The following is a 16,209-nucleotide window of genomic DNA, read 5'->3' on the forward strand; positions in this document are numbered from 1 at the left end:
ATGGTTATAGAGAGAGCTGTATTAAATAACATGGTTTAGAGTAGAGCTTTATTAAAAACAATGGCTATAGAGTTAGAGCTTATTAAAAACAATGTTATAAGTAGAGCTTATTAAAAACAAGTGGTTTTTATAGAGTAAGGAGCTTATTAAAAACAATGCTATAGAGTAGACTTGTAAAACAATGGATTTATAAGATAGAGACTTATTAAAACAATGTAAGAGTAAGCTTGTTAAAAACATATGGCTAGAGTAACGCTAAGCTGGTTAGATAAAGCTTATAACTATGGTATACAGAGTAGAGCTTGTTATAAAACAAGTATGTAGTTATAGAGAGTTATGTAAAACAATGGTGTACTAGAGTAAGCTTTCAATCGTTTTTAAGAGCTTCTTTGCTGCTTGTGTTGTAGATTCGATCTGTGTCTTTAACGCTCATCAGACACACAGGCAGAGGCTGTCATTGTTAGACTCAGCCGTAACCAATGGACAGCAGACAGATATGCAGAGAGGCCTACTGGAGGGCATTCAGCGTTGCTTCACATAGGGTGATAGCAACGCCTAGATAGCTGACAAAAAGACAGACTGTAAGTTCTGAAGGATTTGGTGGTTTCTCCTCGAATCTATCGTGCGTGTGGTGTGTGTTTGTTTGTCAGACTGACTGCTTGACGCTTTTTGTTGCAGATCATTTCACAGATAGTACTTCCATCGTTTGTTTCCTTTTGTAGACAGATGGAGTAAAATAGTTGAGAGAAAGTACAAAAAAATCTATCACGATGATTGAAGCAAGGGACATCCTGTATCCTTCCCCGTCAAACCTGTCAGAGCAATTTCATATATTTGTATGTACAGTTGAAGGTCGGGAAGTTGTACATAACACTTAGGTTGGAGTCATTAGAAACTTCGTTTTTCAACCCCCTCGCACAGATGTTCTTGTTAACAAACTATAGTTTTGGCAAGTTTGGTTTGGACATCTACTTTGTCACATGCCACAAGTAAATTTCCAACAATGTTTAAGACAGATTATTCACTTATAATTCACTGTATACCCAATTCCAGTGGGTCAGAAGTTCAACAGTCAACACTAAGTTTGACTGTGCCTTTAAACCAGCTTGGAAAATCCCAAAAATTATGTCATGGCTTAGAAGCTTCTGTATTCTAATTGACATCTTTTGAGTCACATTGGAGGTGACGCTGATGGATGCGTATTTCAAGCCTACCTCAAACTCTAGTGCCTTTTGCTTGACATCATAGGAAAATCAAAAGAAATCAAGCAAAGACCTCAGAAAAATTGTAGACTCCACAAGTCTGGTTCATCTTGGGAAGCAAATTTCCAAATGCCTGAGGTACCCACGTCTATCTGTAGAACAATAGTACGCAAGTATAAACACCATGGGGAGCCACGCAGTCGTCATACCGCTCAGGAAGGAGACGCGTTTGTCTCCTAGAGATGAACATACCTGGTGCGAAAAGTGCAAAGTCAATCCCAGAACAACACAAAGGACCTTGTGAAGATGCTGGAGGAAACAGGTACAGACGTATCTATATCCACAGTAAAACGAGTCCTATATCGACATAACCTGAAAGGCCACTCAGCAAGGAAGAAGCCACTGCTCCAAAACTGCATATAAAAAAGCCAGACTACGGTTTGCAACTGCACATGGGGACAAAGAATCATAATTTTTGGAGAAATGTCCTCTGGTTGATGAACCAAAATAGAACTGTTTTGGCCATAATGACATTGTTATGTTTGGAGGAAAAAGGGGGGAGGCTGCAAGCCGAAACGAACACATCCCAAACTGTGAAGCACGGGGTGGCAGCATCATGTTGTGGGGTTCTTTTGCTGCAGGAGGGACTGGTGCACTTCACAAAATAATGACATCATGAGGGAGGAAATATTATGTGGATATATTGAAGAAACCTCAAGACATCAGTCAGGAAGTTAAAGCTTGTTTGCAAATGGGTCTTCCAAAGGACAATGACCCCAAGCAATACTTCAAAGTTGTGGGCAAAATGGCTTAAGGACAACAAAGTCAAGGTATGGAGTGCCATCACAAATCCCTGACCTTTAATACTATAGAAAATTTGTGGACAGAATTTAAAAAAGTTGTGTGGAGCAAGGAGGCCTACAAACCTGGCTCAAGTTACACCAGCCTGCTGCAGAGGGAATGGGCCAAAATTCACCAACTCATTGTGTGAAACTTTTGGAAGGCTACCAAAACGTTGACCCAAGTTAAACAATTTAAAGTCAATGCATTAGGCGGTGGGCAGAGTGACGAGCAGTTCACTGATGGGGCATGGGCTTCTGACCCGAGTGGGAAGGGTGAGTGCAGAAGGTAAATGGCAAGTAGCGAGGATATACGGGGGAAGGGCTGGAGCATGGGTCGTCGGGGGTCTGCGTTCTAGCATTCATTGGCTTGTGAGACAGTTCACATTGCTCTTAGGAAGTTAAATTGTGATGACCCTGAGCTGGCGGCGAGAGGGAAGTAAGCACTAATGTGTGGGTGTGACGTAGGAGTAGAGATGGCGTCCTGGAAATTGGGAAAGCTCGGGGGGAGGTTGTAGGCACAAGTATTGTAATGTAAGGATGGGTAGCGGCTAGCGGAGTGTGCATGTGAGCCGATAAAGCGGTGCTGTCGGCACCGGACGGCCGGCTCAAGACTGGGCTAGGATCGCCGGGGACGTTCCCGCACATTTACAATGTTGATGTGAGACCGGTGGCTGTGCAACAGACGGCGGTTTGTGCACTTTTCTATAGAACCCGGGTCGTGTTCATAGCAGTGAGCTGCCTGAACTTTAATCACATTGAGGAGAGGAGGGAAGGAGCCCACGGTTATACGCGCCGAATGCACGGAGACACAAAAATGTGTTTTTAAAAAATTGGTCAAAGATGAATTATTAATCCTAAACATTAAAAAGGTCATTATGGTAACTATTCCTCCCCGGGAATGGGAACATGAGGAGGGCCACCACCCAGTGCCTCTCGCCGACCAAGGGACACACAGCAGGGAGAATAGGTATGCAGCATGAGGTTGAGGAGGTTTCAGGTGTGGGGTTGCTTTGCTGCAGGAGGGACTGGTGCACTTCACAAAATAGATGACATCATGAGGGAGGAAAATTATGTGGATATATTGAAGCAACATCTCAAGACATCAGTCAGGAAGTTAAAGCTTGGTTGCAAATGGGTCTTCCAAATGGACAATGACCCCAAGCATACTTCCAAAGTTGTGGCAAAATGGCTTAAGGACAACAAAGTCAAGGTATTGGAGTGGCCATCACAAATCCCTGACCTTAATACTATAGAAAATTTGTGGACAGAATTTAAAAAGTGTGTGTGAGCAAGGAGGCCTACAAACCTGGCTCAGTTACACCAGCTCTGTCAGGAGGAATGGGCCAAAATTCACCCAACTCATTGTGTGAAGCTTGTGGAAGGCTACCCAAAACGTTTGACCCAAGTTAAACAATTTAAAGTCAATGCTATCAAATACTAATTGAGTGTATGTCATCTTCTGACCCACTGGGAATGTGATGAAAGTAATCAAAGCTGATATAAATCATTCTCTCTACTATTATTTTGACATTTCACATTCTTAAAATAAAGTGGTGATCCTAACTAAGAAAGCACATTTTTACTAGGATTAAATGTCTGGAATTGTGAAACTGAGTTTAAATTTATTTGGCTAAGGTGTATGTAAACTTCCGACTTCAACTGTAAATCCCGAATTCACATTTACAATGTTACGTGAGACCTGGCTGTCAACATAGGCGGTTTGGTGCCACTTTCTTATGAGGACCTCTGTTCATAGCAGTGGAGGCTGCTGACTTTAATAATTGAGGAGGATGGGAGACCCACGGTATAGGCGCAGAATGCACGGAGACAACAAAATGTGTTTTAAAAAATTGTCAAAGATGAATTATTTTAACCTAAAGCATTTAATAAAGTCATTTATGGTACACTATTATGGGGAATGGGAATGAGAGGGCTACACAGTGTTGGAAAGGGTACACAGCAGGGATTGAATGAGGTATGAGGCATGAGTTGAGGTGTTCAGAGGCTTGACCAGTGCAGGACAGGATTTGACTGGGAAGACAAAAAACAATAACACAACACACTACACAGTTAGACAAAATACATAAGAATGAGTTAGTCCAAGCAAGGAGTAAAATCATTGATGTGTAATAATGTGATTGTGTATGTGATTGACTCTACATACAGTAATGAGAGAAAATTGATAGGGGTACTCACAGTGCTTGGAGGGGAAACATTCAATGTGCCAGTGGATGAGCGGCCACATGAGAAGGGTCTTCAGTTATTGTCAGGAGAAAGTTGACTATGGTAGTCAAGTGGAGTAGTCATCACCTCTTAAATCAGGGAACAGGAGGGGACTTAGCTGTAAATACAAACATCAGATACGTTCCATTACAGCTGTGCCATCGTAGGTTTGGACAACGACTTGCTCTATGAAGTCTCAAAATTAATCAAGTCAAACACAGACTGCGCATCTCGCCCACTTGACACATCAAAGTATCCAAAGAAACGTTCCTGAATAAAGCCCTGATCGTCCACATACCTGATGATAACTGACAACTGCAAGCAGACTGGTCCCAGAGCGATGGGGCAATTTTTACCCACTGAGACCTGGAGTTTTTCCTTATATAACTAGGAAAACTCTATGACAGTGTATGACAGTGATTAATCAGTTGTAAAAAGGTTTTATAAGGGCTATGATGTGACCAGTTTGTCCTAATCAGGTCACATGGTTTTAATAACCTCCTGGCCCTGGGGGGATGAAAACCCTGTCAAACTGCACCTACCTTATATTGGTTCATATACATTATATTTAGACTAGATTAGGAGTGGGATTTCCTCTACCCAGACACATAGACAACAACTGATAGACAATATAACTCACAGGGCTGAGCTTGCTTTATGCATGTTTGCATCATGCAGGCCTATGCAACTGTAGGCCTTATAAAAAATGTACTCAAATCTGTCATCACTATTATGTTGATTAATTAATTCCAGTTAATCGTTTTGGATGTAAAAAAATATAGGCAGCCAAGCCAGCCAAATTTTGAATAGAAACTAAATTTGATCACATACACATTTTCTCCTGACACACAAATGGACTATAAATACATAACGTTACCAATTAGTTTACCCTGACCAGATGGACAGGGTGCATAGGCTTTATGCATCTGCTCTTATTAGTAGTCTACAGTTGATCAGACTGAAGTTGATCAGACAGTCTCGTTTTCATCCCAGATTTCTAATGTTTGAGTGTAGCCTAGGCTGCTGCAACATTTATGTAATTACTTTTTGCTTGTGTCTGTCCGGAGTGATTATGTGTTATCATTTTTGCTAAATAAATACCGGAAGAAAGTGGAAAGTCTACTTGAGGGGTACCAGAAAAAATACGCTGTGTCAACCGCTCTCTTTAATCTAACTTTTAATGGATGATGCGATGGAAACTATCAAATCGTTCTGAATTGTTTTCGACAAAGCAGAAAAGACAGTAGAAAGTTCCAGATGTTCAGCAAGTAAAGCATTGTAATGTGTAATTACCTCTGCAAGCTCCTTGTAGTTGCCCTTGTTGGTGGAACTTTCCCTCTCGTCGTGTCCTCTAAAAGTAAATTATTGCATGCCCAAAAACGCAGTTGTGTTGATAAGCAGCTTGATAACATCCCTGTTTCTTCTTACTTTCTCGTTGTGTTGCGCAGTTTGAATACGCAGACCTTCATCATAATCGATGCAGCTTTTTCCCTGAAGCTTGAATCTGATGTGGGCATGTATATGCTCCCTGCTTTTGTTTTGCCATTTAGCTGAACGATCAATGTTCTTCAGGTCACTGTACCCACCTTTCGACCAAGGCTCCGACTTTCCAAAAGCAGGCAAGGTCAGCAATAAAGGCGGCGTGATGAAAGTTCCCTGTTAACCAGATATACTTTTGATACCAGTTGGTATTGAACGCCCTCAACTTTTCATCCTTCTTCATGAAACTGATCTCAGGCAGAGGTCAACCCCTGCATTTAATTCGCAACTTTTCCCTGTACCCCAGAAAATGAAAGGGGTTCTTCAACAAAAAGTCCACAACATTTTCGGCAGCATTGGCCATTCTACCATTCTGGCAGAGAAAACTACAAACTCGCGCTGGTAGCTAGCTAGCTACTGAAGTTAGCAAGGCAAATTTAAATAAATTGTACTAACTGGACACAATAATAAAGTTCTAAAACCAATAAAACAATTCATAATATACCTCCTCCATCTCCTGTAATTTGAAAAAACTAATTTGAATGGAATAATATCCCCAAAATGCTAAACTATCATTCTTCACTCTTAATCCAACAATGTCACCAAACTTCTCAACACATAGAATCCCCATAATGCTCTGTGGCACAATCCCAATTCAACACACTATGTTCGTTCTCTGATCCTAGTTCTCTGATTGGATGGACAACATGTCAGTTTATACTGCAAAAGCTTTGATTGGTTGGAGGACGTCCTCCGGAAGTGGTCATAATTACCATGTGTGTCTATGGAAGGGTGTGAGGCCTACGAGCCTCCTAGGTTTTGTATTGAAGTCAATGTAGCCAGAGGAGGACAGACGCTAGCTGACCTCCGGCTACACCATGGCGCTACCCCAGACAGTGCTTTTGAAGTTACTGTAGACCTTCATTGCAAAACAATGTATTTCAATCAATTATTTGGTGACATGAATATATTTAGTTTAGTTTTGTCTAAAAAGGATAACTTTTTAAATGTTTCACAATAATAATAAAAAAGACATTTCACTGAGGAGGATGGTCCTCCCCTTCCTCCTCTGAGGAGCCTCCATTGGTTCATAGAGGTTAGACGGTGTGGCTACTCTCTCGGCTACAGAATCACACCATGTATGACTACCAATGGTTACATCCAATTAGTAGTTTGTCTGGTTGTTTTATTTTAGTTAAGACAACTTACAATCCACACCATCACCACCCACTTATCTTACATTTTCCACACGAGTTCACCCGTGTTAGTCCAGTGGGTAGTGGGTGGACGGAGGACCGCAATGGACGAAGAAGGGGGAGAGGGAATGTCAATGTCAACCAATCAGGTGTGGATGGAATGACTTCATTACAACCAGTAGGATTCCAGACCAGACCCTGGAATTGTGTGTGGATGGGAATGGGGGATCAGTAGGGAGTGAGGGAGGGATGGAGGGATAGACAGAACAGGAATGAGATGGGAATCCCTGTTTAATCCTCTGTGTGATGGAGAGATCCAAATTGATGTCAGCCTGCCTGTCTACCTGTCTGTCTCTGTAGTTTGATAGCCTTCCAGCTACATTTACCAAGACCCAGCCCAAAATGTACAAACCTAGTATAGAAGATGGAAACAGACTGAGTAGTGCTGTTTCAATAGGACAAAAGTAGAAGTACAATAGAGGTCTGTGTTCAAAGACAAACACACGCAGCCGTCTCTCTCAACGCCCTCCAAGGACAGTGACGAACAGCAGAGGAGAGGCAGACAGAGGCCGGCCAGTGTCAACAGACCAAGGTCATTTCAGATTGAGAAGTTTGTCAAAATGTGATGACATCAGCAGCAGTCCGTAAAGCGTTATTGCACCTCGCTGCAGGTGCCACCGTGAAACAGTCTGAAATTACAAAAACGCACAAGCTGCCAGAGCACTGCCAAGAATGATTGCCCCTGGAGTTTTTTCTTTCCTCTCTCTCGCTCTCGCTCTCTCTCTATTCCCCCTACCTTCTCCCTCTCTCCCCCACCCCAGCACCCCCACTCCTCTCTCTATCTCCTCTCTCTTACACACGTGGATAACTGCCAGATGTGAAATGGAGGGAAGGAGGGAGAAATAGGAGGGGGGATACAGATCTAGATTTAATGATATTAAACATGTTTCTTGATGCTCAATAAGAAGCCTATTATGATTGATACAAGGCCGCTGACACTTTATCTACGCAGTAACAGAATCATCTGTCACCCAACTGTATTGAATCATTAATATCCGCTCACTCGCTGTGTTTTTTTCCCTACTGTTAACAGTGACTAATCATCTGTCTAGTTGCCGATGTCTCCGGGTGCTTGATCGGATAGTGTTTGTGAAAACCGACGCAGCCAATCCAACTCCTGGGAAGATTGAGAGGGGCCCCATTATGTTCGCTAGCTGCCTGTAGCGATATTTCCGGCTCTTCTTCTCTCTACATAATACAATGCCAGTAAATAAGTCACGGAGTGTCCAGCTCCGTTTATCGTTCGACGCCGCGCCGCTTCCACTCTTTTCTTTTGAGTGCTTCTGGTGAGTTGTTCTCCACGGGATGAAATGCTGTTTTATATGTTGGGTGCCTGTCAAGACACTCCAGCGGCAGATCAAGAGAGGCAGACTAAGAGAGGCTGGTGTACAGTAGACTCTTCTAGGCTGAGCTCCATTCTCTATAAGGATACTGTCGCAGATCCCTCCGGAACTTTCACCACGCACACCTGTCCCATATTCCAACTGATTAGTGTTTGTATATATGTGCCCTTTGATTTCCATGGTCTTGTCGATTATTGTTACCATGTCCGTTGGTGTGTGTGAGTAGCTGTGCTGTGTGCTTTGGCTTTCGTGCCATTGTGGATTGCACAGATGATTATGGGTTTCGTCCCGTGTGTTAATCATTGTGCGCTAGTGTTATTTATTCGAGGTATTCCTCGCTCTTTTGTTTGGGTTTCAACCCTGTGTTTTTGTAACGTGTTTGGTCTTCGTCCCCGTGCCTTTACACGGCACGCCGTAATTTAGGTAAAATGTAAAAATATTCTGTTACGCATTTCTGTGCCTGTCTCCCGAATCATTGTTACCAACGTGACAGAATAGTTGACCATTGAGGGAGACAGCGGGAATGACCCGTCCGACGACGCTGCGACTGGTCCGTCCGGCACCGCCGCTACTTCAGCAGCTGCATCTGGGTCGTCCGACGTCGCCACAACGGGTCTGTCCAACGATGCAACTTCAGCAGCTACAACTGGCCCGTCCGACACCGCCACAACGGGTCTGTCCAACGACGCAACTTCAGCAGCTACAACTGGCCCATCCAACGCCACAACGGGTCTGTCCAACGACGCAACTTCAGCAGCTACAACTGGCCCAATCACACGCCCAACGGGTCTGTCCAACGACGCAACTTCAGCAGCTACAACGGGCCATCCAACGCCACAACGGGTCTGTCCAACGACGCAACTTCAGCAGCTACAACTGGCCCATCCAACGCCACAACGGGTCTGTCCAACGACGCAACTTCAGCAGCTACAACTTGGCCATCCAACGCCACAACGGGTCTGTCCAACGACGCAACTTCAGCAGCTACAACTGGCCCATCCAACGCCACAACGGGTCTGTCCAACGACGCTAACTTCCTGCACTACAACTGGCCCATCCGACGTCGCCACAACGGGTCTGTCTGACGACGTAACTTCAGCAGCTACAACTGCCCATCCGACGTCGCCACAACGGGTCTGTCCGACGACGTAACTTCAGCAGTTACAACTGGCCCATCGACGTCGCCACAACGGGTCTGTCCGACGACGTAACTTCAAGCAGCTACAACTGGCCATCCGACGTCGCACAACGGGTCTTCGACGCACGTAACTTCAGCAGCTACAACTGGCCCATCCGACGTCGCCACAACGGGTCTGTCCGACGACGTAACTTCAGCAGTTACAACTGGCCCATCCGACGTCGCCACAACGGGTCTGTCCGACGACGTAACTTCAGCAGCTACAACTGGCCCATCCGACGTCGCCACAACGGGTCTGTCCGACGACGTAACTTCAGCAGCTACAACTGGCCCATCCGACGCCGCCACAACCGGGCTGTCCGACGCCACTGCTACTGGTCTGTCCGATGCCGCTGCAACTTTAGCAGCGGCAACCGGCCTGTCTAACGATGACGCAACTTCGGCAGCTGCATCGGGTCCTGATCGAGCCGCACTGCGTTCCTGTGATCGTCCTCGAGGCCGGTGTCTTTGCGCTGCAGCACGTCGGATGGTACTGTCACGGATCCCTCCGGAACTTTCACCACGCACACCTGTCCCCTATTCCAACTGATTAGTATTTGTATATATGTGCCCTTTGGTTTCCATTGGGGGGTCGATTATTGTCACAATGTCCGTTGCTGCGTGTGAGTACCTGTGCTGTGTGTTTTGGGCTTTCGTGCCCTTGTGGATTGCGCAGATGATTCGTCCCGTGTGTTAATCATTGTGCATGTGTGTATTTATTCGAGGTACTCCTTGCTTTTTTGTTTTGGTTTCAACCCTATGTTTTGTGTACGTGTGTGTTTGGTCTCCGCCCCCGTGCCCTTACACGGCACGCCGTCATTCGGGGTATAATTTTTTAGAACTATTACGCATTCCTGCGCCTGTCTCCCGTATCTCTTCATACCAACGTTGACAGATACAGTATCATAGTACTTCACATGATTTGTTTGAACATTGAATTGGCAAAAAAATATGTGTAGCGGCCGAGGGAAAAACCTTCACATCGTCAGATTTGGACTTTTAGATTTTTGTTAACTGAGATATCTTTATCAGAACCCGAGTTCTGAGATTTTAAAGTTGACTGCAGCCAAAAAGTTAAAACTGACGAAACAGCATTCAAAGATGTTTCTAATTCCGCTGAGGCATGAGAGAAAAACACCAACACTCAGCTTGTTTCAAAAGAGATTGTCACTATATTTATTATTTCGAAAGTAGCAACTGCTGGTATTGTTTGCATGAAATAATCATTACTAGAACACATTATTATACTGTACAATAATAGATACATATATTTGAATTTTAGTCTGATTATGAATCATCAACAACAAATCCTTCAAAAGAAAAACGTTACAGAAAGATCTGTTTGATTTGACTATCTACAACACTGGATGGCATGAAAGATAACAAAAATTATGATAATCATTTAAATTCAGCTGTCAGGAACGAGAACGAGCTGCCAACGTCTCCATGGCCAGGAGGGACAATCTCATTTGCTGCGAGATGAGATTAAATTAGTTTGTCATAAAGGGAAAGTAAAAACAGTACAATACTCACAACACTACAAGACAATCATCCAAAATATAAATACATATAACTGTAGAGAAGTAATTCAAAATAGTACAGTACTAGTGTGCAAAAGCCAATAAAGTGACAGTGTAGTGTCGTGTGCTGACTGCGACCTGGTGTTGTTGAAGGCCGGATGGCGGTGGGCGAGAAGGATTTAATTCATATTGATAATAATGATTCATATTGAGAGTCATGATTATTATCTCTCTCTCTCTCTCTCTGACAAGCATACACAAATAGATCTCTAAGACACACAAACTACTAGGTCATCTTTCTTACCTTAGCTGAGTGCTCCATGGTGACGACCACGTTGGATCCAGCGCTGGCCGCCAGATCCATGAGCCTCCCTTCACCATCTTACCCAGAGGAGAAAAAAGGTGTTTCAGTACTTTATCAGTCTTATTTATTTGGGTCCACATTAAAGTAAATTGTCATGGAGACCCAATTTTTCTTTTAAATACACACACGTACTGTACACACACACAAAGAAGTGTCTCTCTTCCTCTTCAAACTGCTCTCTTATCTCTGTCTCCCTCTCCCAATTCATTAACATGAACTTATTAGCTACCTAACGTGTTTTGTGGGATACAGGGATGAAAAATACTATGGCTGGTGAAATAGTCGGTGAAACATTTAGGCTAATGTTAGCTATAGCAGCTTGTCTTCAAACTTGTCTTCAATAGTACTGTCACTCCAACAACACTGGCTATAGCTTACCTTGAACAATACAAAGAAGATGCAGGTAGTGAAATCCTTAAGAGAAGGGGTTGAAACCGGTTCAGGGAACAGTTTCCCGAAAACCAGAAAATTATGTTTTTTTTAAGGAACAGAAACAGAACATGGAGCGAAAGTGATCCATACTGTTCCGGAACAGAAGCGTTATTTTAAAAGCATGAGAACCGGTTAATAACATTATTTTACATTCCAGGCACAACAAGACGCAATAAAGCGCCTATGCAAAGCCCTCACTCTGCCACTCAGAAACATATTCCAGTGTCTGCCTACAAGCTGAAAATCTTTGCATGTCGCCTGTCTGTGTTTCGGCTACCTACTACCTGCTATTTATATTTTTGACTACTTTTACTTTTACTTCACTACATTCCGTAAGAAAATATTGTACTTTTTACTCCATACATTTTCCTTGACACCCAAAAGTACTCGTTACATTTTGAATGCTTAGCAGGACAGGAAAATAGTCAAATTCCCACACTTATCAACCGAACATCCCTTGTCATCCATACTGCCTCTGATCTGGCGGACTCACTAAACACACATGCTTCATTTATAAATTCTGTCTGAATGTTGGAGTGTGCCCGTGGCTTTCCATAAATAAATAAAAAACAATAAAATCGGGCCATCTGGTTTGCTTAATATAATGAATTTGAAATTATTTATACTTTTACTTTTGATACTTAAGCATATTTTAAACCAAATACTTTTATACTTTTACTCAAGTAGAATTTTACTGGGTGACTTTTACTTTTGTCATTTTTTATTAAGGTATCTTTACTTTTACTCAAATATGATAGTTGGGAACTTTTTCCACCACTGCCCCTCCCCCCCCCAAAGCATAGGCTACTGTACTGACGTTACAATCGCGATTCAGAAAATAGAGAGAGATTTTTTATTAGCTAGAGAAGAAATGGATAAACTTTTCCAGTGCTAGTTAAGGATACTTTAGGCCTAGTTATCATGGTCTCATGTCGGATTTATTAACTACAAAAATGTAAGACGTGTTTTCAATTCTGGTGCCGCTCTGCACACACAAGCTTGTTAGCTAGTTAGCTCAAGATTGTTGGCTAGCTAGCTCAAAGGACATTCAAAGTTCCTCCATAGAAGCTTCTCCTCCTAGGTATAATTCTGTGGACCTAATTCACCTAATGCATGTCATAACAAGATCTCCAGCACTTCAAGCTTCCTCCACATCTTGCGCCATAGGTTACACTTGTCTGTCCATCACGCATGTAAACAACTAGCTTGCCTGCTCTATCCACACTGATTGGTGAGGTAATTTAATGAGCTAAATGTAAACAACTGTTGAGTTCACAGGTTAAAAAATGAACAGAAAGGAATGATATAAACCTGTACTTTTTGTTGGGTTCTAACCAGTTCAGAACTTTATTTTGCTGGTCGGAAAAGTGTGATGCCTGGCCTTAAAATACCTTGCTTGCTCCTCGTTGAAGATGCTCTCTTATCTCTCCATCCATGATCTGAGGTGACAGACAATCGTTGGGACCACTCATAAAATAATCCTTCATTACCAGTAATTCAGAGCATAGTGGCAACTTTGCTCGAAGTAATGACAACTAACTAGCTAAATCATATAACAAGCAACATGGCTATTTATCTGAGAAGTCAACGATGATTGATGTCTAACTAGAAAACGGGAAGACAGCATAAGTGCGCATGCACCCTTTCTCACCTGTGCACTCATTCACAGCCCCTCGAAGATTAAAAGCAGTGGACTAGTGTAATCGTATTAGTAGACAAGCCATTTACACCTAGCCAATGCTTGTACATCTTTGAGGGGAGTGAAGGCGAGTGGCCAGGGCTAGGCGGCTTACAAGAAATGGGATGCGGCTCAAAACAACATAGCTAACCAATGACAAGTTTAGGATAGGATGTCGATTGCTTTGCTTTCTAAAATCGAAATAATTCTGTACTGCTGAAATGACTGCAATACTGTTCATTGTTTATATTTTGATCAATTTTCATGTCATTTTGGCCAGATAATAGGCCTGATCCACTGATTAAGCAACAAGTGTGAACCTCTTTTATGAACATTACTCGTTAGCTCTAGCGTGCGGCTACTTGTAGACAAAATCTAAATCTGACCCACTTCTAACTACATTGTTGATTGTAAATTCTAACTTTATACTACCGCGTTACTAACTAGCTAGCTATTTATTCTGTGTCTAAACCAGCATGATTTCATTTATCTGTAGCATGTTATCTTAAATGGGCCAAGTCAGCTGCGACTCTCTCAGGTCAGGGAAGTTTGAGCTAACGTCTTCAAATTGGGCATGATAGCTAAATAAAATAAAAAACATGGAAATTAACAATATTTTATAGCATGCAAACCAACCACAAAAATAGATTTCAGTTGCATTTTGGCTTTTTCCCAACAAGGGAAACCCACCGTGACATCCGGTGGGTTCTATAATAATCCATTAATGGATTATTATTTGGAAACACCTGATGAGATTGTTTGTTATGATATTCCACAGGATATGTTGTTCTTCTCTTCTTTCGAGCGTTATTACTACAGTCCGAGTCGATATTCACATAATAATAATGACGCCCACAAATTGGGGAAAACAAGCATTCTTTCCCAGTGTAAAAGAGGCAACTTGGTCGTCGATTTTTTTGTTGTACAGAAAATAACAAAACATGCCAAAAATCTGCTGTGTTGTTCAATGTACATGCAACCAGGTCAAAAATCCCGACCTACGATTCGCAATGCCCCCACATACGGAAATAGAGCTTGCGAGAAGAGCCCTGTGGCTTCAGGCCTACGCTAGGCTACACGTAGCAATGTGTGTGAAACATTTAATCACAGGTAAGACATTTAACTTGTTTAGCATAACTTGTTTGTAACTCCACTCACTACTTGAAGCTGTATAGTCCGTTTGAAGCTGTATAGTCTGTTTGAAGCTGTATAGTCCGTTTGAAGCTGTATAGTCCGTTTGAAGCTGTATAGTCCGTCTCTGGACGTCACCCCCCCAGCCCCACTCTCCCCCACCTCCTCTTCTCCCCCACTGATGGACAGATGCAGAACTGACAATGACCTCCCTCACTACCTCTCACTCTGTATGTTGAACTGGCCACTGGGGTGGGTGGGTGGGTGGGTGGGTGAGAGAGAGAGAGATAACACAGCATGTATTTTTCAACTGCTGAACGGTCCAACTGGCCACAGTGCTAGACCAGTACCTGTTCACTTCCAGTGAAAACGTCACTCAATCCTAACTCCACCCATACTTTTGGCATCCACTTTCTCCCAAACAAGTCACTCCAAAACTCATGCTGATTAGAGTGGTGGTGAAAGTCACTAACAAAGACAGTGATTGGAGTGAGAGGGAGGTTGAGACGAGAGAGAAGATTCACCCTACCTGAGGATTCCAAATCAAATGACAGCTTAAATGCCACAGCAGAGGCTCTTCTACTCCATTCTATCATTCTATTCATTCTCTCTCTCTCTCTCTCTCTCTCTCTCTTCTTTCTCTTTCTCTCACTCTCTCTGCTGCTCAGTGCTTCTTTGATTGGGAGAGAGATGATAGATAGTGGGGGGAGAGATGATAGAGCTGCTTAGCCCTAGATAACTGGTGGTTTGGTGTTACTGCGGCAACACTGTAATTAATCGCCAATGAGGGATGTGGGAAGGGAGGAGGAGAGGCAGGATTTGGGAGGAGGGTTTCGTGCCTCACGGTCCCCTGGAAAACTGTTTCCCACGTGGCCACACCTGCGGTCAGAAAGCAACGGGCTACATCGAGTGGCCCCGTTCCACGGTTGCAGCAGTCGTGGCCTGCAGGAGCTCTGCTTGGCTCGTGGCCCGGAAAAGACATGGACACATGCACATGGACTCAACACAGACACACGCACAGAGACACACACACTTGATACACACACATACAGCCTTGTCTCTGTACACCTTTCATCTAGGGTGAGATTTGGAGAGGCTTCGCTCCGCAAAGGCTTCTTAATTCTCCCTTAATTCACGAGCGCCCCAGATTCACTGAGCTGGGAATAACCTGAGAATGATAATGAAAGAGCCTCAGAGAGGGGGAGAGGTGAAAGATAGAAGAGAGAGAGAGAAAGAGAGAGAGAGAGGGTAGGGTCCCCATGCTTTTGAATGTGCTCAGAATGATTTGAGGGCTTTCCTGGGAGTCTTTCAAAGGAAGACGTATCTTATTAGCGCTGATTACTAGTCATGCCGTATCCTGCGCCGAGGGTTTACCTGGGTTCACCCTTTCACTGACACGTTGAGAATGAATGGTCAGCCATGGTTTGATTAAGTGATAGAAAACGGACTATACAGCTTCAACGGACTATACAGCTTCAAAGGACTATACAGCTTCACACGGACTATACAGCTTCAAACGGACTTACAGCTTCAAACGACTATACAGCTTCAAACGGATCGGA

At 43.4% G+C, this 16,209-nt stretch overlaps 1 protein-coding gene and 1 long non-coding RNA gene across 2 annotated transcripts in view; both read right to left on the minus strand.

Annotated features, from left to right (window-relative positions):
• LOC111970872 (T-box brain protein 1-like) overlaps positions 1 to 16,209 on the minus strand; it is a 303,702-nt gene that overhangs the window by 16,312 nt on the left and 271,181 nt on the right. The window lies entirely within an intron of this gene.
• Positions 3,968 to 6,518, minus strand: LOC111971145 (uncharacterized). The gene is made up of 3 exons (XR_002878228.3): positions 5,561 to 6,518; positions 4,241 to 4,385; positions 3,968 to 4,075 (listed from the first exon to the last, which is right to left on the minus strand). It is a non-coding gene; the product is annotated as an uncharacterized lncRNA (long non-coding RNA).

Source organism: Salvelinus sp. IW2-2015, linkage group LG12, assembly GCF_002910315.2.
Source record: "Salvelinus sp. IW2-2015 linkage group LG12, ASM291031v2, whole genome shotgun sequence".
In the NCBI taxonomy this organism is placed as follows: Eukaryota; Metazoa; Chordata; class Actinopteri; order Salmoniformes; family Salmonidae; genus Salvelinus; species Salvelinus sp. IW2-2015.